Genomic DNA, 23,938 nt, shown 5'->3' with positions numbered 1-23,938 from the left:
GTCAAAATAATATTTTATTTACTTATGTGGTTAATATAAGGATGAAATTAAGTGGTTAGGGTTTACCATTTATAATATTAATAGCATCAGATATTAGGGAGAGAAGGGCACAAAGAGCAATTTCATTCTTTTTCTCTCTCCATCGCCGTTTTGAAGAAGATCTGAGCTTTGGTAAGCTACTTTGAGTAGATATATTCTTAATATTTTGTTTGTAAAATTGTGGGGTGGAGTTTGGAGTTAGGCAGTAACCACTATTGTGGGTAATTGAGCACTTGGTGCTATTAAAATTGCTCTAAATTGGTATTGTAATCACGATATGAGGATTCAATTATTGAGTAATAATTATAGGGTGAGTAATATTGCGGCAGTGAGGTGAGAGTAAGAATTTGACAAATATATAGTTGGAGAAGTGATCTTTTGTTACTTTAGAAGTATATTAGTATGTTAATCTAATGATTTAAGTAATGATTACTCAATCATTTGGTAGTAATGATAAAATAGGGGTGGAGGTACATAAATTCTAGGTTTTTGATAATTCTGTAGAGCACTGTCCATCCTTGTAGTTATTAAGCCTTTGAAAATTTCCATGCAATTATTAATCAATATTTAATAAATTGAAGCTTTGGATCGAGGATTTTTGGAGAAGAATTATAATAGCGGGGGTTTCATTAGATTCATACTCTTATGAGAATTATATATTTGGACAAATTGTAGTCATTCGAAAGTTTTACGTAAGGGTGGAACCCTTGCAAATTAGCTTGCATTTGGTTTCTTCGGTTGAGGTAGGTTACGGTTTAATTGGAGTTTAGACTCGATTTAATTGTGCGTATGCTCCTAAATGGGATACTTGTTGATTAGCATTCGGACATGCTTGAAATTGATGATGTTTGGATTGTTGAGGCGTGTATAAATGATTATTGAAAATTTACTTGATGATTTTGCCTTATGACTTTAAGTGTACTTGTAAACTTGTTACATCGTATTGTATGATGTGAGGGAGCATAAATTTGATATTGATATTACTTGTTTATGTTGGACCGGGTACCACGTTGGTATGAATATGTATATGTTGGATCACGTACCACGCTGATACGGATATGTATATGTTGGATTGGGTACCACGCCAGTGCGGATATGTATATGGTGCATCGTGTACCATGCCAGACGAATATGTATATGGTGATCGGGTACAATGCCGGTATGGATATGTATATGGTGGATCTGGTACCATGCCGGTATGGTACATAAACATAGATTGTTCCCTACAGGTCATGACTATTCGGTCAAAAATAAATCCCATAGCATGTGTGTACATATTTCTGTTGAGTTTGTGGATGTTTACAGTATGGTTGATACTCTTGATGTTTATGTGGCTTGTTTGTGAGTACTGTTTGATCTGTTATTGTTGTATTATTGATTCATTGAGTATTTGTTGTGTGATGTTGTCTATCTACTTGTTGTTTGATTCATTTTGTGTAGAGTTAATACATAAAAATGACCCTAAACTTGACACCAAATTATAACTTTGACCTTAAACTTTGACAGTGCCAAATATGACCTTTAACTATTCAAAACTGCACAATTATGACCTCCAATCTTACGTGGCAAAATGCATGTTCAACACGCAAAACTGGGCCCGTCCAGCTTAAAATCTAAGGGCATAATACATAAATATGACCTTAAACTTTGACAGTGCACAAATATGACCTTTAACTATTCAAAACTGCACAAATATGACCTTTAAATAACTCTTCACTATTATTTTTTCATTATTTTCGGCTCAAAGATGAAAATGGCATCTAATTTCTTTTGTCATTGCGGAAAAAGAGCAATATTGAAGATTTATTAATTAGACGGCTCAGCCTCATGCTAAAAAATCGAGCGGGGTATGTATATATATTATAAAGCAGAGGATGAATTTAAGTTATATAATATATCTAAATATTATTTATTTAAATATTAAATTAAAGATGAAACTATACTAATAATTAAAAAATTTATAATTTTAATAAAATGTTATTAAATTAATGTTATTAAGGATAGTAGTAGTAGTATATTAAACTAACGTTATCAAATTAACGTAATTAAAATGTTATTAAATTAACATTATTAAAAAGTTATTAAATTAACGAGGGGCGGACCTACGTGGTTGCCATGGGGTTCACCCGAACCCCCTCTGTAAAAAAATTATGTTGTATATATATATATAAGATAGAAAATGTATATTTATGTACGCATATTAATGTTGAACCACATGAAACAAGGCTCTTAGATAGCCCAATGGTGTTATTTGCTCTTCTTGGGCGCGTCCTTCAGCCTACTGTGCGGGTTCGATCCCTGCTAGTGGCTGTTTTTTTTTAATTAAAAAAAACTAGGTGTGCTACTATAGAAATAAATAAAAAATAAATAATAAGAATAATTTTTTAAATTTAAAAAAAGTTAAGCGCTACTATTATAGAAATAAATAAAAAACTTATTATTATAATAATAATAATAACAATAATAATAATAATAATAAAAAAAAACGACGTCGTTTTAATACAAAAAGTAAAACTTTGACAGTGCACAAATATGACCTTTAACTATTCAAAATTGCACAAATATGACCTCTCTCCAAGTTAGCCCTTTTAACGACGTGGCACTGTGTGATTGGATTACCTTTCCACGTAGGCGCGAGTGAGACTCACGCATGGGGTTGCAAAATCGGTGGTCATATTTGGTCAGGTTTTGAATAGTTAAAGGTCCTATTTGTGCACTAGCAAAGTTTAAGGTCAAAGTTATAATTTGGTGTTAAGTTTAGGGTCATTTTTATGTATTAACTCTTTTTGTGTACATATTATTAAATTGAGTTGGCCTATGATACCTACCAATACATAGTGGTTTGTACTGATACTACCCTATACTCTTCTTTTGTTGAGTGCAAAAAGTGTTCCAGAGGCTCAGACACGATGTCACCTGTAGAGTTGATAGAAGATCTTGATCCAAGGGTGAGCACTCCGTCTCTAGGATGCCATGGGTCATCTTATTTGTTCTTTTTCATCTTTCGGATAGTGAAATATTCCTTATTTACTTTATTTTTTGATATCTCTTTAGACATGATCTTGGTTAGTAGTTCTTGTATGATGACTTTTGGGTCTTGAAAATTTTAGTAAGTAGTTTGTTTGACTTACGCATTAATAATGATTAGTCCCGGATATATTATTATTATGTTGATTTTATGATAACATCATTTTAATATTGACTAAGTGATTGGGTATAGTTTGATTTAAATTGTTCTCCCACAGAAAGATTAGTGTGGGTGCCACTCATGGCCATTTGGGTCGTGACACCCAATATGGAGAAAAGGTTACCAGTTAAGTGTTTTTAGAATTACCTTACTTTTATTGCTCTTTTACATTGTATTTCATTTACTTGCATGTTTAATTTCATAGTAGCATTCCTACTATTTGTCTAACTTTTTGTTCGACAAGTCGAATTAGATTTAACTTATAGCTCTTCAAAATCAGTAGATAATTTTCCTATGTGATATTAGTAGTTTTTCAACAACAACATAAAAGATAAACTTTTGAGTGTTTGGGACTCCTGCTTCAAGTTGATTTATTTTTCCTATGAGATTTTTCAACTTTCAGGTGATTTGTTGAGGAAGAATTAGTGAAAGTTGTCGACTTCTTTGATGTTGCCATGAAATTAGAAACAACATTAAAGCTTGAAACTCAAGGTAAGTTTTCACTGTTTGTTGTTTGCATCACATTTCGAGAAAATGCAGCCATTAATTTAGCAATTTGAAGAAGCTGACAACAAAATGTTGAAGTTGCTAAATTAGAATAACAAGCAGGCCGAATTATTCTAAAGGATTAACTTCACATTCTCCAATTTTCGAGCCTTGAGGTATTATTTTGCATTCTTTCAAAAACCTTTAAATGTTGGGTCGATTGCTTTTGAAAAAATTTTAGTGCTCCGATTTGTGTAGAAAAAAGTGTGGAATCATCCATTTATAAAAAAGTAATACACGCGTTAACAGGAGAAGTCCCCAATTATGGTACCATTTACATAACTTTTGGTACAACAAATAATCACAGTGTTCGTACAACCCTTGTTGGCTTATATAACACTAATATTTTTTTGATTTATAAATTGTAATTGAGCTTATAGCTGGTCTTTTTCAATTATATTGATGATAATTGTGATTAAGCAAGCTATTGGTTGATTGTATAGTGTTAGAGTGAGTTAGGATTCTGCAAACGATCTCCAGTTAAAGGATTTTTTTTGTTTATTCATTTTTACCAATTTTGGTACTTCAAAGTTGAATGACTATAGCTGGTTCATTATTAAGACCTTCTTCCACTAGCCTGACAGAGTTACCTGAATTCTCTTCTACGGATGGGAGGTGGTAGATATCCCGTGGATTTTGTCGAGATGCGCAAAAGCTAACGTGGACACCACTGTCATCAAAACGAAAAAGAGCTTGCTTCTACTATTGTTTTTTTTGTCAAAGCTTGCTTCCACTATTGTCCAAGGGATTCGAAGCACCCCTTTTTGTGGCTCAGTTGTAGATGATTTTTTTGGTGTTTTATTGCTGTTATAATTGGCTTGGTTTTGGTTTGTCGTGTTATTATTAGTAGAAACCAAACTTGATTTTACACTCTTGTGCATATTAGGACAGACTGCATATGACACTGCAACCTGGTTGCTAATCCATTGCTTTAAGCGTGTTTAGTAGGCATTTGAGCATGAATTGGTTGATATTTGGAGAAAAATGACTTTAAGTTGACAAAGTGGTATTTGGAAGTTAAATTGTATTGACATGAAAACATAGGAGTTTTGAAGTTAAACCTGGAAAATGACTAAAAACATGTTTTACAAAGTTCAAGTTTGATATTTCAAGTTTGAAGTTGAAATAATGAGTCAATAAGATAAGTAATTCGAAGCAAACGCACCATATATTATTTCAAATGTTTAATACAAAATCTATGGATGAACGACTCCTTAGTACTCACTCTTTAGACCAATATTTAGGAGATACAATTGGGCTATGCTTCCAAATTTGCAATTGAACAAGGCCTTTTGCTATAAATTGGCTGTAAAATCTCAATCAGTTTTCAAAGAACAGATAAGTTGCCTTCTTATGTACTTAATTGTCCAACCCAGAAAAAAATTGGTACTCTTTAACTGTGTCTTCAAACCAACAAATCCCTTCGTTGGCTTCCGACATCTAATAACCATTTGTCTGGAAAGTATAACCTTTGTATCAAACACTGAGTTTATTGTTATCAATTGCCCCCTTCTTGTCAATTTAGCCTTGCCGGACTGTCGTGGAGAAAAATTGTTGTCAGTGAGGTACTACAAAGCATGGTCTTTGCAACTCAACAACCGCACTTTTTAAGCGTAGTTGTTATGGCCACACTTAAAAAGTGTGGTTTAATGTCAAGGGTTATGTCTCTTTAACACACTTTTGAAAAAGTATGACCTAAAGGTCAAAAGCCTAGCATTTGATCAAAAGCCACACTTTTTGCTACTTTAGGCCACACTTTACAAGGGTGGTCAAAAGACTAAAATGTTGTCGTGAAAGTTTAGAAAGAATGATTTTGGGGTTCTTTCAGTGTAATAAATTAGATATCTAATAATTATCCAATTTGAAATATCAATGTATAATTTATCATTTTCTACTTATTTTATTCTTGTTATCAAATGCTCATACTTCCAATAATATTTTTCTATTATTGACTTGACACACATGTTAATAAACAATAAATAATATGAATAAATTTTATTACATCACTCTTGAGTATTAAATTTAATGTCTTAAAAAAATGAATTGTATGATGAATTGTATTTAATAGTGAGGATAAAATGGATAAAAAATGATAAATTATCTATTGATTTTTCAAAGTACACGTATTATTGAATATCTATTTTTAGTATAATAAATAAGTATTGTTATAGAGAAAAGGTATTATTCATCACACAATGTATTTTTAAAAAAATTAGATATATTATTATTATTAATAATAATAATATAATAATAATAATAAAATAATAATATTAATATAATAAAATAATAATAATAATAATAATAGTAATAATAATAATAATAATAATAATAATAACAATAGTAATAATAGTAATAGTAATAACAATAATCATAATAATAATAATTAAAAAAAAAAAAAAAAACCAAGTATGTTTATGTTTGATGTTATTATAATATAAGGTTTGGGTAAATGCTTACGTAGTCTCAATAAGTGAAAGTTATTTTCGCTCCTTTCATTGTCATGGTTTTTTCAGTCATGGAAGTGGTTCCCCAGTCTTCTATTAATATGAGTTTTTTTATGACCATTTTGGAATATTCATGCACTCCTGGAGTTGTTTCACTCATTTGATAGTGTTCAATTTCACTACTTCCAGTAGATAGTAGGATTGACTCATAAAAAGCTCTTGTTTTATAAGATTCACCTGTAATATAAAGGTTAGTGATCAAATATTTTTGGAGTAGTCTCCATGGATCTTCTTGCTTGCATATTTGAGTATTTTCAACAAGAACTATTAGTTCTCTAGTGTCAAGCTTTTCATAATTTGGCCTATCGGCAGTATTTTCATGAACAATTGAGGCAAACGAATCTGTTTGCTTGGCAAACATATAGGACTGAAGTTGTTCATATAAAAAGTGATCTTCTGGAATATCTTCTAAATGAATTAAAGTGCTCATATACTGATTTTTGGATGATGATCTAGCAATTTGCAAAATTTTTGCATTAATCAAAGTTCTATTTCCCTGTTGTAATGTCGAAAAATTAGAAAAGGGAGAAGTGTAGGAAGATGAAGAGATGTTTCTGTCTCCGTAGGAGGAGGAACCTTGGCTTCTATCGAATTTTCCACGTCCTCTGGCCCTTTGCCAGGGTGGATTCATACTGCATCAAAAGATTAGAATTTATCAAATGATGTATCAAAGTCGGACCAGTCGATTTCATCTCGTATTTCTTCAAAATTTGGAAGATATAAGTCTTCTCTTATCATGTCATGGACAATTTTGCTTAGTATTAAGAAATGGATATCTTCGTTCACAGGAATACATTTAAGAATGGAAATAATAATTTTTTCGATTAGGTAGAAAGTATAATAATTCATTCTCCTTGGATCCTGCTCACAGTCCAAGAATTATCTGCAAAAATTTTATTAGTTATTGATATATTCACGAGACAGAAAATCAGGTAAAGAATTTTCACTACCCTTTTTATATTGTATTTCAAAATCGAAAGGGGTCAGTTGAGCTTGCCACCTTGCAAAAATTAGTTTAGAAGCATCATGTTTGAAATCTTTATCAAACATATATTTAACGAATTGTGCGTCAGTTCGAACAATGAATTTTTGATTATATAAATCATCTTGAAATTTTAAAACACATTTAACAATCGTTAACATAGCATGAGCCACTGTGACGTATTTTTTCTAGCTTTCAGACCATTTTCCTGAATGAAATCTAATAAGATTTTCAAAATTAGTATGGGGATTCACTTATTTTAGAATTCCTCCATCACCTATGTTGGAAGCATCAGTTTCTACGATTTTTAATCATGCAGGATTCGCAAGGGTTACACAAGGTAACGACTCAACACATTTTTTAGTCATTTGGACTAGCTTAGTGTGAGTAGTAGTTCAAGGTTCTTTGTGATTCTTTTTCAATCTATCATACCAAGGTGCCAAATCTCGGGATAAGTTCTGATAGAAAGGGAAAATATAATTAAGGCTTCCTAAGAATCGTTGTAATTGAGTTTTATCAGTGATAATATCAGAAATTTTTTTTGAAAAATCTAAAGATTTTTGTATTGGTTCAATTTTACCTTTAGAATATTATGTCCAAGAAATCGAATATTAGTTTGAAATAGAGACATTTTTGCTTTAGAAATAACTAAACCATTTTGTATAACAATTTATTTGAAAATATTCAGGTGTTTAAAATGTAATTCTATTGTTTTAGAAAAAACAAGAATATTATCTATATAATCAATTATAAAATTCATGTAGGGATTGAATATATCATTCATAATTTTTTGAAATTCAGAAGGAGCATTTTTCAAACCAAAAGGCATAACATTCCATTCATATTGACCAAAAGGCACATTAAAGGCAGTTCGATAAGTATGTTCATTCGCAATACGAATTTGCCAATAACCAGATTTTAAATCGAATTTTGAAAATATATTGGCATCATATAATCTAGATAATAAGTCTTTTTTATTAGGTATTGCATACCTAATTCATTTTAAAATTTTATTTAGTGGTTTGTAATTAATGACAAGTCTAGGCATATCGCATTCTTTTTCAGCAGCCTTGTTAACATAAAATGTAGCGCATGACCACGGAGATTTTGAAGGTTTTATGAGACCCTTTTCTTGAAGATTATCAATCTCCTTTTTGCAGAATTCTACTAACTCTGCATTCATTTGGCAGGATCGGGATTTTGTTGGAATATTAGTTTCGCTGAAATCATTTTCATAAGGAAGGAAAACAACATGTTCTTTTCTTTTCCAAAAAGCATTTGGTGATCCGCACAAATATCAGCAATCAATTGACTAAAAATCATTTTTATTTTTTCTTGTATTTTTACAGAACTCTGTAAATTTTGAACATTCATCTCATAATTTCAAATTGTTAGAAATTTAACTATGTTTGTTTCATGTCAATCAAAGCATTGATATCTATTGTTACTGGATTTGTAATAAAAGAATATGAGATTTTTTGATTTCTATAAGTAGCTTGAAAACCATTTGCATCAAGATGCGTAAAAGGGTAGATGACATTTATAAAAGGTGTTCCTAAAATAATAGGGGGATATAATTGATTTTTTACTAGAAAGAAAAAATGTGGAATGCAAGTCTTATTTCTAAAGACATGTGCATTAGGCAATTTATAATTAATATCAAGAGTATGTCCAGATGCATATCTAATGATATAAGTAGTTTTCTAAAAATATCTTGTAGGGATTAATTCTTTTTGAATGCAACTAACATCTGCACCATTATCAATCATATCAATATTGGTTATAGAAATATCATTATTAATCAATATAGTGCAATTAATATACCATTTATGAGCGGTAACAATTTGCATCATACCTAAAAAGAAATTATTTTTTATGTTCAGATTTTGAATATTAATATCATCATTATTTTCAGTAATTTCTGGACCTTTGGACATAGAAGGCACATCATAAGGAGAAACATAATGAGAAGTATTTTCTTCAATTTTTGAAATCCTGTGATCACATATCATTTGATTTTTTTTTAAAAAAATAATTTCTTTTCTCAGATTTTCAACCTTTATTTTTTAAATCATCAAAAGAAGTAACTCTACCAGGGGTTTTGCTTAAAGAGAGGCATCGATTAACCTCAGCCAAAGAATAAGGCATATCACAGTCATGAGTTTTAGTAACTGCTTTAGAATTAATAGGAATGCTATTAGCAGATTTTTTTGCAGCAAGAGTAATAATTTTTTCCTGCAGTTTTTCATCAGAAATTTCTTTAAATAATTCAAGGATATTTTCAGCAGTTAAAGTTTGCACATTTAAATCTAAATCTTCAAACTGAGATTGCAATTTATAAAATATGTCATCACAAGCACAAGCTTTATCAAGATAATCAGGGCAAGCTTTTTCATTTTCATGATTACTATCAGAAGATTCAGGCAAATCAATCTCATTTTCTTATTCAGATTCATAGTTGTAATTAGACTCAGAACCAGAAGTAATAACAAGCCATAAATTTGATCATGGAGTTCAGCAGTAAGACCTAGAGACTTGATTTTTTGGAGCTTACAATTTGGAGCTATATGCCCATACTGTTTGCAGTTGTAACACTTGATTTTTGCTAAGTCTCTCTTAGACCTATTTTTGGTAAATCTCGTAGACTTATGACAGGCTTTTCGAGTCTCTCTTTCTTCTTTAAACCTTCATCGATAATTTTTTTTTCTATAAGACTTAGAATGCCTATAAGTTTTCTATTGAGAAGTGGAAGCCTGTTGGTTCATACCAAATTGATCACAGAAATCTCTTAATTGAAACTTTTCTCTAAACTTATCCATCTTAATTTGTCCATTCAATTTCAATTCATTACATAAAGTTAAACCCTCATCAGTGGTAATTGTTATAAGATGACTATAATTATAATCTTTCCAGGGTATATCAATAGATGATCCCCTAAGTTTTTTTCTAACCCTTTCACCAAACAAAGAAGAGAGTCCATCTATGAATTTGGCCTTCCAGTATAGAAGGTTATTTTCTGGTAGGTCCATAACTCAACTTAGAAAGGTATCTTTATACCATCTAAATTCTCCTAATTGTCTACATCTAAGACCATTAAGAAGAGTACACGTATTTTCATACTGGTTGGTAAACTTTCCTCCAAAATATTCCATGATGGTTAACATAAGAGTATAGACAACATCTTCTCTTCCTGCTGATAGATCTCTTCCTAGATTGTCTTTTCCAGCTGTGGCAGCTTTGGAGTTAAAGATTTTTAATCTATCTTCTTTCTTTAAATAATTGTCCCACCAACCTCGACGTTGGCTAGTAAAACCAGCAACAATCATCTTACAAACTATAGAATCAGTGCGTTGTCTCTATTTTCAGCAGATATTGTGGCTTTTGCTATTGTAGAATACATAAGTATACGATGAACTTAGATCGAGATTTGTTTCTCACTTAATCCATCAATATTCCATTCATAAATTAATTCTCCACAATATGACGTATTAGTCATAATCCATTCTCTTTCTTCTATTAAAACATCTGGAGGAATAGGACGTGGATAATACGTAGCAGACATACGGGGAAGATCAGCATATCGTTTGGGTTGTCTTTTAATTGTGCCTCTGAACTTGTTAAGCTCTGAGTAATTGGTATCTATAATAGGAGAAGAGTCACTCTGAAAAGTATTTTCGATTTGCTGAAGATCAGAAAATATGTTAGAAAAATCCATAGGATTGATGTTTAATTTTGAAAACTTTTCATCATGCAATTTTTCTAGTTTTTGCATATGAGAGAATTTTGCAAAACCTTCAATATCAGGGGGGATCTTTGAACAGAAGGTTTAATAGTCGATTCTTCAGACTTATTTTTTGAAGTAGAAGCAACATTAAAAGTTTTTGGACCATCATTAAGAATTTTCACTATTTTTATCAATTCATCAAGTTTTTTGTCAAGCGAGGAAATGTGTTCCCCAAGATCTTTAACTTAGAGACTTAAATAATTATTTTGATTAATTAACTTATTAATTTCTGCAATAGTGATTCGGCCAACATCATTATCAGTGAATTTTTGGAATGCAGAATAAGTAATACCCGTATTATTAGGAAGTATAAAAGGTGACTGAGGGGGAACAAACACATTCAATAATATTGCCACTAGTATCTTGGTAAGATCTTTCTATCACATTAATATATTTAGTCAAATATGCAGATATAAACCATGGTGTAAAACAAATAATCTAATTATGCAATCCACACATTTCATAGAATTCTTCTGAAATATTTTTCATATCGTCAGAACTATAAGTTTCTAAAAATCATGTTCTAAAGCTTTTCCGGTTTTCACCAAAGAATTCTTTTTTAACATAATTTCTTGCATGTGATCCAGGACTAAAATCTATTGTATGTGAAATCATTTAAACCATTTTCAGAAATCAATATAAGGATTTTAAACACTGTTGACATCAAATTTCATCTCCGAAGGAGTTAGATTTTCTTTATCAGAAATATATCATTATCTTGAACTATTTAAGTTTTAGGATTAATTTAACCTTTTCAACATTTCTAAAAGAATTATACAATTCTGTACAGTTTAAAATATGCAAGCATGCAACACTATTCCTATTTAGGACATAAACAGGTGGTTCAATAGGAGAAATATATTGTCTAGCAGGCATACTACGAGACATAGCAAAGAAATTTCGATAAGAAATATTCGAATTATCATCAAAGACAAACGCACTGCTTCCAACATAGGTTATGGAGGAATCCTAAAACAAGTGAATCCTTATACTAATTCTGAAAATCTTATTAGATTTTATTCAGGAAAATGGTCTGAAAGCCAGAAAAAATATGCCACGGTAGCTCATGAAGTGTTAACGATTGTTAAATATGTTTTAAAATTCCAAGATGATTTTATATAATCAAAAATTCATTGTTCGAACTGACGCACAATCTGTTAAATATATGTTTGATAAAGATTTCAAACACGATGCTTCTAAACTAATTTTTTCAAGGTTGCAAGCTCAACTGGCCCCTTTTGATTTTGAAATACACTATAAAAAGGGTAGTGAAAATTCTTTACCTGATTTTCTGTCTCGTGAATATATCAATAACTCATAAAATTTTTACAGGCAATTCTTGGACTGTAAGCAGGAGCCAAGGAGAATGAATTATTATACTTTCTACCTAACCAAAAAAATTATTATTACCATTCTTAAATGTGTTCCTGCGAACGAAGATATCCATTTCTTAATACTAAGAAAAATTGTCCATGACATGATAAAAGAAGATTTATATCTTCCAAATTTTGAAGAAATAAGAGATGAAATCGACTGGTCTGACTTTGATACATCATTTGATAAATTCTAATCTTTTGATGCAGTATGGATCCACCTTGGAAAAGGGACAGAGGACGTGGAAAAGGCGGCAGAAGCCAAGGTTCCTCCTACTACGGAGGCAGAAACATCTTTTCATTCCTCTTCTAATTTTCTGGTATTACAACAGGGAAATAGAACTTTGATTAATGCAAAAATTTTGCAAATTTTTGAATCATCATCCAAAAAACAGCATATGAGCACTTCAATTCATTTAGAAGATATTCCAGAAGATCACCCTTTATATGAACAACTTCAGTTCTATATGTTTGCCTCAATTATTCAAGAAAATACTGTCGATAGGTCAAATTATGAAAAGCTTGACACTAAAGAACTAATAGTTCTTGTCGAAAATACTCAAATATGCAAGAAAGAAGATCCATGGAGACCACATCAAAAATACTTAATCAGTAACCTATATATTACAGGTGAAGCTTATAAAACAAGAGCTTTTTATGAGTCAATCCTACTATCTACTGGAAGTAGTGAAATTGAACACTATCAAATGAGTGAAACAACTCTAGGAGTGCATGGATATTCCAAAATGGTTATCAAAAAACTCATATCAATAGAAGACTGGGGAACCACGTCCATGACTGAAAAAACCATGACAATGAAAGGAGCGAAATAACTTTCATTTATTGGGACTACATAAAAGAATTTACCCAGACCTTATATTATAATAACACCAAGCATAAACATAATTGGTTTTTAAAAGTCTATGCTAAAGTATTTGATGATCCCATTCCACATTGGTTTATCCAATGGTGGTCGTATTATGGCTCCACAGTTAAGATCTTGCCACTAGAATATTTTTATCTTTACAAAGAATGGAAAAAAACTTCACCATTTTTAACAGAATTATACTTTTATGAACATATCTGCAAATTGGATACCATTGATCAAATGTACTTGTTCATAGAGTTTTTCATTCCGTGGATCTATAAATGGAGTGTTGAATTCAGGTATACTAAAGATCAACTACCGAGTTTATATAGGGTATTTTATACCAACTTTTGGGAAAAATTAACCCGCCAGGATCCGGTTACAAAAATTTCTTATGGTAAAGACTTGCAAGAAACCATAATAAGAAAAAACGCCGAATATCCTCATGCTTCACAGAAAGAAATTATCAACGACAAAGGCCTAAACTATATTTCTAGAAGAATCTCCGTACAAGAAGGAGATAAACTGGAAATGATTGAAAAATACTTAGCAGAAGTTTGAAATAAACTACTAAAAATGATAGAACAAAGTTCAGATACTTCTATGAAAAGCATTACCAGTGCAGAAGCAGAAAACACTGAAGATATTTGCGATTAACAGTCACTACCTCCAGAACATGTCCTCATAAATGAAGAGAACAAAAAAACGAAGCATTTATCTATCAACTGAAGAAAAAGAAAAAAGACAAAACAGGATAAGCAAGCCCCAGCAACTAATTACTATGTTTTACTATAGGGTCCATTTGTAACAGTGAAAATACTATGTACAGGGACCCACTGTAGGAACCATAGTACTATGCGCAGATTCTTCTTTTTTCTATAAAAGACGCCTCATTCTATATAAGAAGGCAGAAGTTTTTCTTTCCCCTTCTTTCTCTAAGCCTAGCTCTCTCTCCTCTCTCTTGTAATATATTATAAAGATAAATAAAGGACAGATAGCCACTGTTAAATACTGTTCAATCTTTGCATCTATTTCTACGACTTTTAATCATGTAGGATTCATAAGGGTTACACAAGGTAAAGACTCAACATGATTTTTAATCATTTGGACTAGCTTAGTGTGAGTAGTAGTCCAAGGTTCTTTATGATTATTTTTCAATCTATCATACAAAGGTGCCAAATCCCGGGATAAGTTCTGATAGAAAGGGGAAATATAATTAAGACTTCCTAAGAATCGTTGTAATTGAGTTTTATCAGTGATAATATCTGAGAATTTTTTTGAAAAATCTAAAGATCTTTTTATTGGTTCAATTTTACCTTTAGAAATATTATGCCCAAGAAATTGAATATCAGTTTGAAATAGAGACATTTTTGGTTTAGTTGGTTTAGAAATAACTAAACCATTTTATATAGCAATTTGTTTGAAAATATTCAAGTGTTTAAAATGTAATTCTATTGTTTTAGAAAAAATAAGAATATCATCTATATAAACAATTACAAAATTCATGTAGGGATTGAATATATCAATCATGATTTTTTGAAATTCAAAAGGAGTATTTTTCAAACCAAAAGGCATAACATTCTATGCATATTGACAAAAAGGCACATTAAAGGCAGTTCTATATGTATGTTCATTCGCAATACAAACTTGCCAATAACTAGATTTTAAATTGAATTTTGAAAATATATTGGAATCATATAATCTAGATAATAAATCCTTTTTATTAGGTAATGAATACCTAATCCATTTCAAAACTTTATTTAGCGATTTGTAATTAATAACAAGTCAAGGCATACTGCGTTCTTTTTCAGCAGCATTGTTAATATAAAATGCAGTGCATGACCAATCTCCTTTTTGCAGAATTCTACTAACTCTGCATTCATTTGGCAGAATTTTGTTGGAGTATTAGTTTCGATGAAATCATTTTCATAAGAAAGGGAAACAACATGTTCTTTTCTTTTTCAAAAAGCATTTGGGTGATCCGCACAAATATCAGCAATCAATTATCTAGAAATCATTTTTATTTTTTCTTGTATTTTCACAGAACTCAATGTATTTTGAACATTCATACTCATAATTTCAAATTGTAAGAAATTTAATTATGTTCGTTTCATGTCAATCAAAGCATTGATATATCTTGTTACTGGATCTGTAATAAAAGAATATGAGATTTTTTTATTTTTATAAGTAGCTTGAAAACCATTTGCATCAAGATGCAGAAAAGGGTAGATGACATTTATAAAAGTTGTTCCTAAAATAATAGAGGGATATATTTAATTTTTTACTAGAAAGAAAAAATGTGGAATGCAAGTTTTATTTCTACAGACATGTGCATTAGGCAACTTATAATTAATATCAAGAGTATGTCCAGATGCAGATCTAATGATATGAGTAATTTTTTGAAAATATCTAGTAGAGATTAATCCTTTTTGAATGCAACTAACATCTGCACCACTATCAACCATAACAATATTAGCTATAGAAATATCATTATTAATCAATATAGTGCAATTAATATACCATTTATGAGCGGTAACAATTTGTATCATTCCTAAAAATAAATTATTTTTTATATCCAGATTTTGAATATCAATATCATCGTTATTTTCAGTAATTTCTAGAACTTTGGACATAGAAGGCGCATCATAAGGAGAAACATAATGAGAAGTATTTTCTTCAAGTTTTGAAATCCTGTGATCACAAATCATTTGATTTTGTTTTAAAAAATAATTTCTTTTCTCAGATTTTCAACCTCGATTTTTAAATCATCAAAAGAAGTATTTCTACCAGGGATTTTGCTTAAAGCGAAGTGTCGATTAACTTCGGCCAATGAATAAGTCATATCATAGTCATGAGTTTTAGTAACTATTTTAGAATTAATAGGAATGCTATTAGAAGGTATTTTTGCAGCAAAATTAATAATTTTTTCCCGCAGTTTTTCATCAAAAATTTCTTTTAATAATTGACATTTTCAGCAGTTAAAGTTTGCACATTTAAATCTAAGTCTTCAAACTGAGATTGCAATTTATAAAACATGGCATCACAAGCACAAGTATTATCAGGACAATCAGGGGAAGCTTTTTCATTTTCATGATTACTATCAGAAGATTCGGTAATTCAATATCGTTTTCTGATTCAGATTCATAGTTGTAATCAGACTCAGAACCAGAAGTATATAACAAGCCATAAATTTGATCATGGAGTTCATCAGTAAGACCTAGATACTTGATTTTTTGGAGCTTACAATTTGGAGCTATATGCCCATACTATTTGCAGTTGTAACACTTGATTTTTGCTAAGTCTCTCTTAGACCTATTTTTGATAGTAGACTTACGACGGGCTTTTAGAATCTCTCTTTCTTCTTTAGACCTTCAGCGGTAATTCTTTTTTCTATAAGACTTAAAATGCCTATGAATTTTCTATTGAGAGGTAGAAGCCTGTTGGTTTATACCAAATTGATCACAGAAGTCTCCTAATTGAGACTTTTCTCTAAACTTATCCATCTTAATTTGTTTATTCAATTTCAATTCATTATATAAAGCTAAACCCTTATCAGTGGTAATTGCTATAAGTTGTACATAAGTATAATATTTCTAGGGTATATCAATAGATGATCCCCTAAGTTTTTTTTCTAACCCTTTCACCAAACAAATGAGGGAGTCCATCTATGAATTTGGCCTTCCAGTATTGAAGGTTATTTTAGGGTAGGTCCATAACTCGACTTAGAAAGGTATCTTTGTACCACCTAAGTTCTCCTAAATGTCTACATCTAAGACCATTAAGAAGAGTACAAGTATTTTAATCCTGGTTAGTAAGCCTTCCTCCAAAATGTTCCATAATGATTAACATAAGAGTATAAACAACATCTTCTCTTCCTGCTGGTAGATCTCTTCCTAGATTGTCTTTTCCAGTAGTGGCAACTTTGGAGTTAAAGATTTTTAATCTATCTTCTTTCTTTAAATAATTGTCCCACTAACCTCGAAGATGGCCAGTAAAACCAGCAACAATAATCTTAAAAACATCAGAATCAGTGCGTTTGTCTTTGTTTTTAGCAAATGTTGTGGCTTTTGCTATAGAGAATACATAAGCATACGATGAACTTGAATCGAGATTTGTTTCTCACTTAATCCATCAATATTCCATTCATAAATTAATTCTCCACAATATGACGTATTAGTCATAATCCATTCTCTTTCTTCTATTCAAACATCTGGAAGAGTAGGACGTGGATAATACGTAGTAGATATACGGGGAAGATCAGCATATCGTTTGGGTTGTCTTTTAATTGTGCCTCTGAACTTGTTAAGCTCTGAGTAATTGGTATCTATAATAGGAGAAGAGTCGCTCTGAAGAGTATATTCAATTAGTTGTAGATCAGAAAATTTGTTAGAAAAATCCATAGGATTGATGTTTAATTTTGAAAACTTTTCGTCAAGTAATTTTTCTAGTTTTTCCATATGACAGAATTTTGCAAAACCTTCAATATCAGGGGGTCGTTGAACACAAGGTTTAATAGTCAATTCTTCAAACTTATTTTCTGAAGTAGAAGAAACATTAGAAGTTTTTGGATCATCATTAAGAATTTTCACTATTTTAATCAATTCATCAAATTTTTTGTCTAGCGAGGAAATGTGTTCCCCAAGAACTTTCACATAGAGACTTAAATAATTATTTTGAGCCATTAACTTATTAATTTCTGCAATAGTGATTCGACCAACATCATTATCAATGAATTTTTGAAATGCAGAATAAGTAATACCCATATTATTAGGAAGTATAAAAGGTGACTGGGTTGGGAGGAGGGGAGGGGGGTAAACACATTCAATAATATTGCCACTAGTATCTTGGTAAGATCTTTCTATCACATTAATATATTTAGGCAAATATGCAGATATAAACCATGGTGCAAAACAAATAATCTGATTATACAATGCACACATTTCATAAAATTCTTCTGAAATATTTTTCATATCGTCAGGACTATAAGTTTGGAAAAACCATGTTCTAAAGTTTTTCCAGTTTTCACCAAAGATTTTTTTTAACATAATTTCTTGCCTGTGAGCCAGGACTAAAACCTATTTAATATGGAGTCATTTAAACCATTTTCAGAAATCAATATAAGGATTTTAAATACTTTTGACATCAAATTCCATCTCTGAAGGAGTTGGATTTTTAAAAAAAAAAATATTATCATTATCTTGAACTATATGAGTTTTTGGATTGATTTTAACCTTTTTAACATTTCTAAAAAGATTATGCAATTCTGCAGAGTTTAAAGTATGCAAGGATACAACATGATTCCTGGCTGGGCTATAAACAGGTGGTTCAATAGGAGAAATATATTGTCTAGCAGGCATACTACGAGACATTGCAAAGGAATTTAGATAAGAAATAGTAGAATTATCATCAAATTGAAGACAAATTTTTTCATCAGAGTTTTGTGTTACATAAGTTAATTCTAAATTGGTTACTTCTCCTGCAAGCTGTTTGGGAGAAACGGCAGAATTTAAAATCCAGGTATTAGGGAAGTTAATTTCTTCCCATTTTATAGTCCTTCTGGTACTAACCTTGGATTTTAGAAAATTGGTTTCTACAAAAATGGTATAATCTGAAGAATCTTCAATTAATCTACATTTAGGAGTCATTGTAGTCATAAGACGGTAATAAATGCGATAAGATACTCCTATGAGTTCAGATCCAGGGGCATAATTATAACCATGGATTTTTACATTTAAGGTCAAAACATCAAGAATATTTCTATCAGTCAAAGATAATTGCAAATTTGATTGAACATTAAAATATACAGGGCCATATGCAAGAGTAGATTCAATAGTTCCTATTAAAGATTATCTAAAATTTAGATTTCTAGCATCACATAGTGCCGCTAAAAATATTTTTGGCAGACCTACCAGAGTAAGGGGTTTAAAAGCAATTTGTACTAAGACAATATGCATGAAATTATAATGATTTTTAAAAGTATCTACATCATTTTTATCAAGCAAGTGAATAGTTTTTTCATCAGCATTTAAGGCAATAGATTGTTCGATAGTTTTAACAATTTGTTTATGCAGAATTTTATCAAAATATCTGTATTCATAAATAGTTTTTATGTCGAATTTTGAAAGAGTCCATTTATTTAATAAATCGAGATTTTGAGGTAAATCTACCTCTTCAAGTTTAGTATTTTTTTGTACTAACTTCTCCCAAATCCATATTTTAAAATTTCATGCCTATGCTTAAATCTGTCACACCTGTATATCAGATAACTATGAAATAACCAAGCTCTGATACCATATGAAGGATCTTTAAACAGGGGTAAGCTACGTTGTGTTTAGAGTTATCATATGAATATCGGCTTAAGCCTTAGTCGAAATATCGAACCAAAAGCACCAATCAAAATATAAGGGAATGTCAAATAGCTTTGTAATTGTATGGAAACTTTTACCCAAACAAAGGGCCTGTCAGAGACTTAATATGCTTAGGACGAACCCATATGTCTAGCCGTTCTAATTGTGCAAAAAGTCGCTCCTTTTTTTATCAAATTTACGGGCTAAGGCACAACTTACTAGATTGAGTCACTGAGATAAAGCCGGCCTAAGGCATATTAAACTCTAATGTACCACCATTATGGAACCAAGTTAGAAGTTAAAGAAACATTTTCTCATATTTAGGTAAAGTTTGGATTCTTCATAATTATCTAATAATAGGAGTTAGATTTTTAACATAGACATGAGAATTTTTTTAGCCGGACATGATCACGGCTGGCAGGAAGAAGAAGTATAAAAAGTAATTCAAAAGGGAAATAACTATGTACCTTAAAGTTAGCCGGATGCAAAGCCTGAACAGTATTTTAACAGTGGCTATCTGCCCTTTATTTATCTTCACAATATATTACAAGAGAGAGAGGAGAGAGAGAGCTAGGCTTAGAGAAAGAAGGGGAAAAAAAACTTTTGCTAAGTATTTTTCAATCATTTTCAGTTTATCTCCTTCTTGTACGGAGATTCTACTAGAAATGTAGTTTAGGCCTTTGTCGTTGATAATTTTTTTCTGTGGAGCATGAGCATGTTTAGCGTTTTTTTCTTATAATGGTTTCTTACAAGTCTTTTTCATAAGGGATTTTTGTAACCGGATCCTGGCGGGTTAATTTTTTTCAAAAGTTGGTATAAAATATCCTATATAAACCCGGTAGTTGATCTTTAGTATAACCGAATTCAACACTCCATTTATGGATCCACGGAATGAAAAACTCTATGAAAAAGTACATTTGATCAATGGTATCCAATTTGCAGACATGTTCAGAAAGGTATAATTCTGTTAAAAATGGTGAAGTCTTTTTTCATTCTTTGTAAAGATAAAAATATTCTGGTGGCAAGATCTTAACTGTGGGGCCATGATACGACCACCATTGGATAAATCAATTTGGAATGAGATCTTTAAATACTTTAGCACAGACTTTTAAAAATCAAGTATGTTTATGCTTGATGTTATTATAATATAAGGTCTGGGTAAATGTTTTTACGTAGTCCCAATAAGTAAAAGCTACTTTTTCTCCTTTCATTGTCATGATTTTTTCAGTCATGGACGTGTGATATGAGTTTTTTGATTACCATTTTGAAATATCCATGCACTCCTGGAGTTGGTAACTTGTGAAATTGCTATGATTTTTAAATGATTTCACATCAGATAGATTTTAGTTCTAGCTCACAGACAAGAAATTAGGTTAAAAATGAATTCTTTGGTGAAAACTGGAATAGCTTTAGAACATGATTTATCAATACTTATAGTCCTGACGATATGAAAAATATTTCAGAAGAATTTTATGAAATGTGTGCATTGCATAATCAGATTATTTATTTTGCACGATGGTTTATATCTGCATATTTGCCTAAATAAATTAATGTGATAGAAAGATCTTACCAAGATACTAGTGGCAATATTATTAAATGTGTTTATCCCCTCAATCACCTTTTATACTTCCTAATAATACGGGTATTATTTATTCTGCATTCCAAAAATTCATTGATAATGATGTTGGTCGAATCACTATTGCAGAAATTAATAAGTTAATTGCTCAAAATAATTATTTAAGTCTCTATGTGAAAGTTCTTGGGGAACACATTTCCTCGCTAGACAAAAAACTTGATGAATTGATTAAAATAGTGAAAATTCTTAATGATGGTCCAAAGAAGGTCTAAAGAAGAAAGAGAGACTCAAAAAGACTGTTGTAAGTCTACGAGATTTATCAAAATAGGTCTAAGAGAGACTTAGCAAAATCAAGTGTTAAAACTGCAAACAGTATGGGCATATAGCTTCAAATTGTAAGCTCCAAAAAATCAAGTCTCTAGGTCTTACTGGTGAACTCCATGATCAAATTTATGGTTTGTTATACACTTCTAATTCTGAGTCTGATTACAACTATGAATCTGAATCAGAAAACGAGATTGAATTGCCTGAATCTTCTTATAGTAATCATGAAAATGAAAAAGCTTGCCCTGATTGTCCTGATAATACTTGTGCTTGTGATGACATGTTTTATAAATTGTAATCTCAGTTTGAAGACTTAGATTTAAATGTGCAAACTTTTAACTACTGAAAATGTCCTTGAATTATTAAGAGCAATTTCTGATGAAAAACTGCGGGAAAAAATTAATAATTTTGCTGCAAAAAAACCTGCTATTAGTATTCCTATTAATTCTAAAACAGTTACTAAAACTCATGACTATGATATGTCTTATTCTATGGCCAAAGTTAATCGATGCCTCGCTTTAAGCAAAACCCCTAGTAGAGATACTTCTTTTGATGATTTAAAAATCAAGGTTGAAAATCTGAGAAAAGAAATTATTTCTTTAAAACAAAATCAAATGATTTGTGATCACAGGATTTCAAAAATTGAAGAAAATACTTCTCATCATGTTTCTCCTTATGATATGCCTTCTACGTCCAAAGTCTAGAAATTACTGAAAATAACGATGATATTAATATTCAAAATCTGAAAATAAAAAATAATTTATTTTTAGGAATGATGCAAATTGTTACCGCTAATAAATGGTATATTAATTGCACTATATTGATTAATAATGATATTTTATAACTAATATTGCTATGATTGATAGCGGTGTAGATGTTAGTTGCATTCAAGAAGGATTAGTTTCAACTAGATATTTTCAAAAAACTACTCATATCATTAGATCTGTGTCTGGACATACTCTTGATATTAATTATAAATTGCCTAATGCACATGTCTGTAGAAATAAGACTTGAATTCCACATTTTTTCTTTCTAGTAAAAAATCAATTATATCCCCCTATTATTTTAAGAACACCTTTTATAAATGTCATCTACCCTTTTACGCATCTTGATGCAAATGATTTTCAAGCTACTTATAAAAATAAAAAAATCTCATATTCTTTTATTACAGATCCAGTAACAAGAGCTATCAATGCTTTGATTGACATGAAAAAAACACAGTTAAATTTCTTACAATTTGAAATTATGAGTATAAATGTTTAAAATACACTAAGTTCTGTGAAAATACAAGAAAAAATAGAATTATGCAAAAATGAGATGGATAATCTTCAAGAAAAGGGTCTTTGAACACAAGGTTTAATAGTCAATTCTTCAGACTTATTTTCTGAAGTAGAAGAAACATTAGAAGCTTTTGGACCATCATTAAGAATTTTCACTATTTTAATCAATTCATCAAGTTTTTTGTCTAGCGAGGAAATGTGTTCACCAAGAACTTTCACATAGAGACTTAAATAATTATTTTGAGCAATTAACTTATTAATTTCTGCAATAGTGATTCGACCAACATCATTATCAATGAATTTTTGGAATGCAGAATAAGTAATACCCATATTATTAAGAAGTATAAAAGGTGACTGGGAGGGATAAAGATATTCAATAATATTGTCATATCATTAGATCTGCATCTGAACATACTCTTGATATTAATTATAAATTGCCTAATGTACATGTCTGTAGAAATAAGACTTTATTATTATTATTATTATTATTATTATTATTAGATAAACTGGCCAAAAATTTCCTCGACCTTTATCCCAAATTCAACTACACACCTATACTTTGCGGGGGTCCTATGACCCCTGAACATTTTAAAAATGGAATATTAACACCCCTAAAGGCTGACATGGCAAGAGACTAGTGCATTTCACTCTCTCAAGAGAGAGTGAGAACAAAAATTATACATTAAAATTTTATGTTAAATATTTTTTATATAAATATATGTAATTTCAATTATTATTTTTGTTTATTCTTTTTCTTTTGTCTTCTTCTTCTCTTTCTCAAAACAAAAAAGTTCAAGAACCCAATAATGGTGTTTCCTCATTTTTTTCATCTCCAATTTCATTATCTTTCTCCATCTTTCTTAACTCATTAATGAAAATTATATTCTCGTATCAATTAATTAATTTTCAAGGACAAGTATCGGCGAAAATTTCATCATTCTACTTTAAACTGAACAAAAATCTCACTACCTAAATACTCTTAATATGCAGCTCTTCCCCATTTTCAATTTCCCATTTTCTTTCCATGGTAATTCACCATGGAACCTGAAAAAGTCATTGCAATTGAAAATGAAGAAGAAAATGTCACGCCCCAAAATCCCATCGGGCCGGACTGGCACCCGAAGCCGA

At 30.7% G+C, this 23,938-nt stretch overlaps 1 long non-coding RNA gene across 1 annotated transcript; it reads left to right on the top strand.

Annotated features, from left to right (window-relative positions):
- The first annotated feature begins 82 nt into the window (after positions 1–82).
- Positions 83–4,640, top strand: LOC107847166. Its single transcript, XR_001667335.2, has 3 exons — positions 83–171; positions 2,928–2,987; positions 3,630–4,640. It is a non-coding gene; the product is annotated as an uncharacterized LOC107847166 (long non-coding RNA).
- The last annotated feature ends 19,298 nt before the right edge of the window (positions 4,641–23,938 follow it).

The sequence above is a fragment of the Capsicum annuum genome, chromosome 11 (genome assembly GCF_002878395.1).
Source record: "Capsicum annuum cultivar UCD-10X-F1 chromosome 11, UCD10Xv1.1, whole genome shotgun sequence".
Taxonomy (NCBI): Eukaryota; Viridiplantae; Streptophyta; class Magnoliopsida; order Solanales; family Solanaceae; genus Capsicum; species Capsicum annuum.
This window is presented reverse-complemented; position numbering and strand designations above follow the sequence as displayed.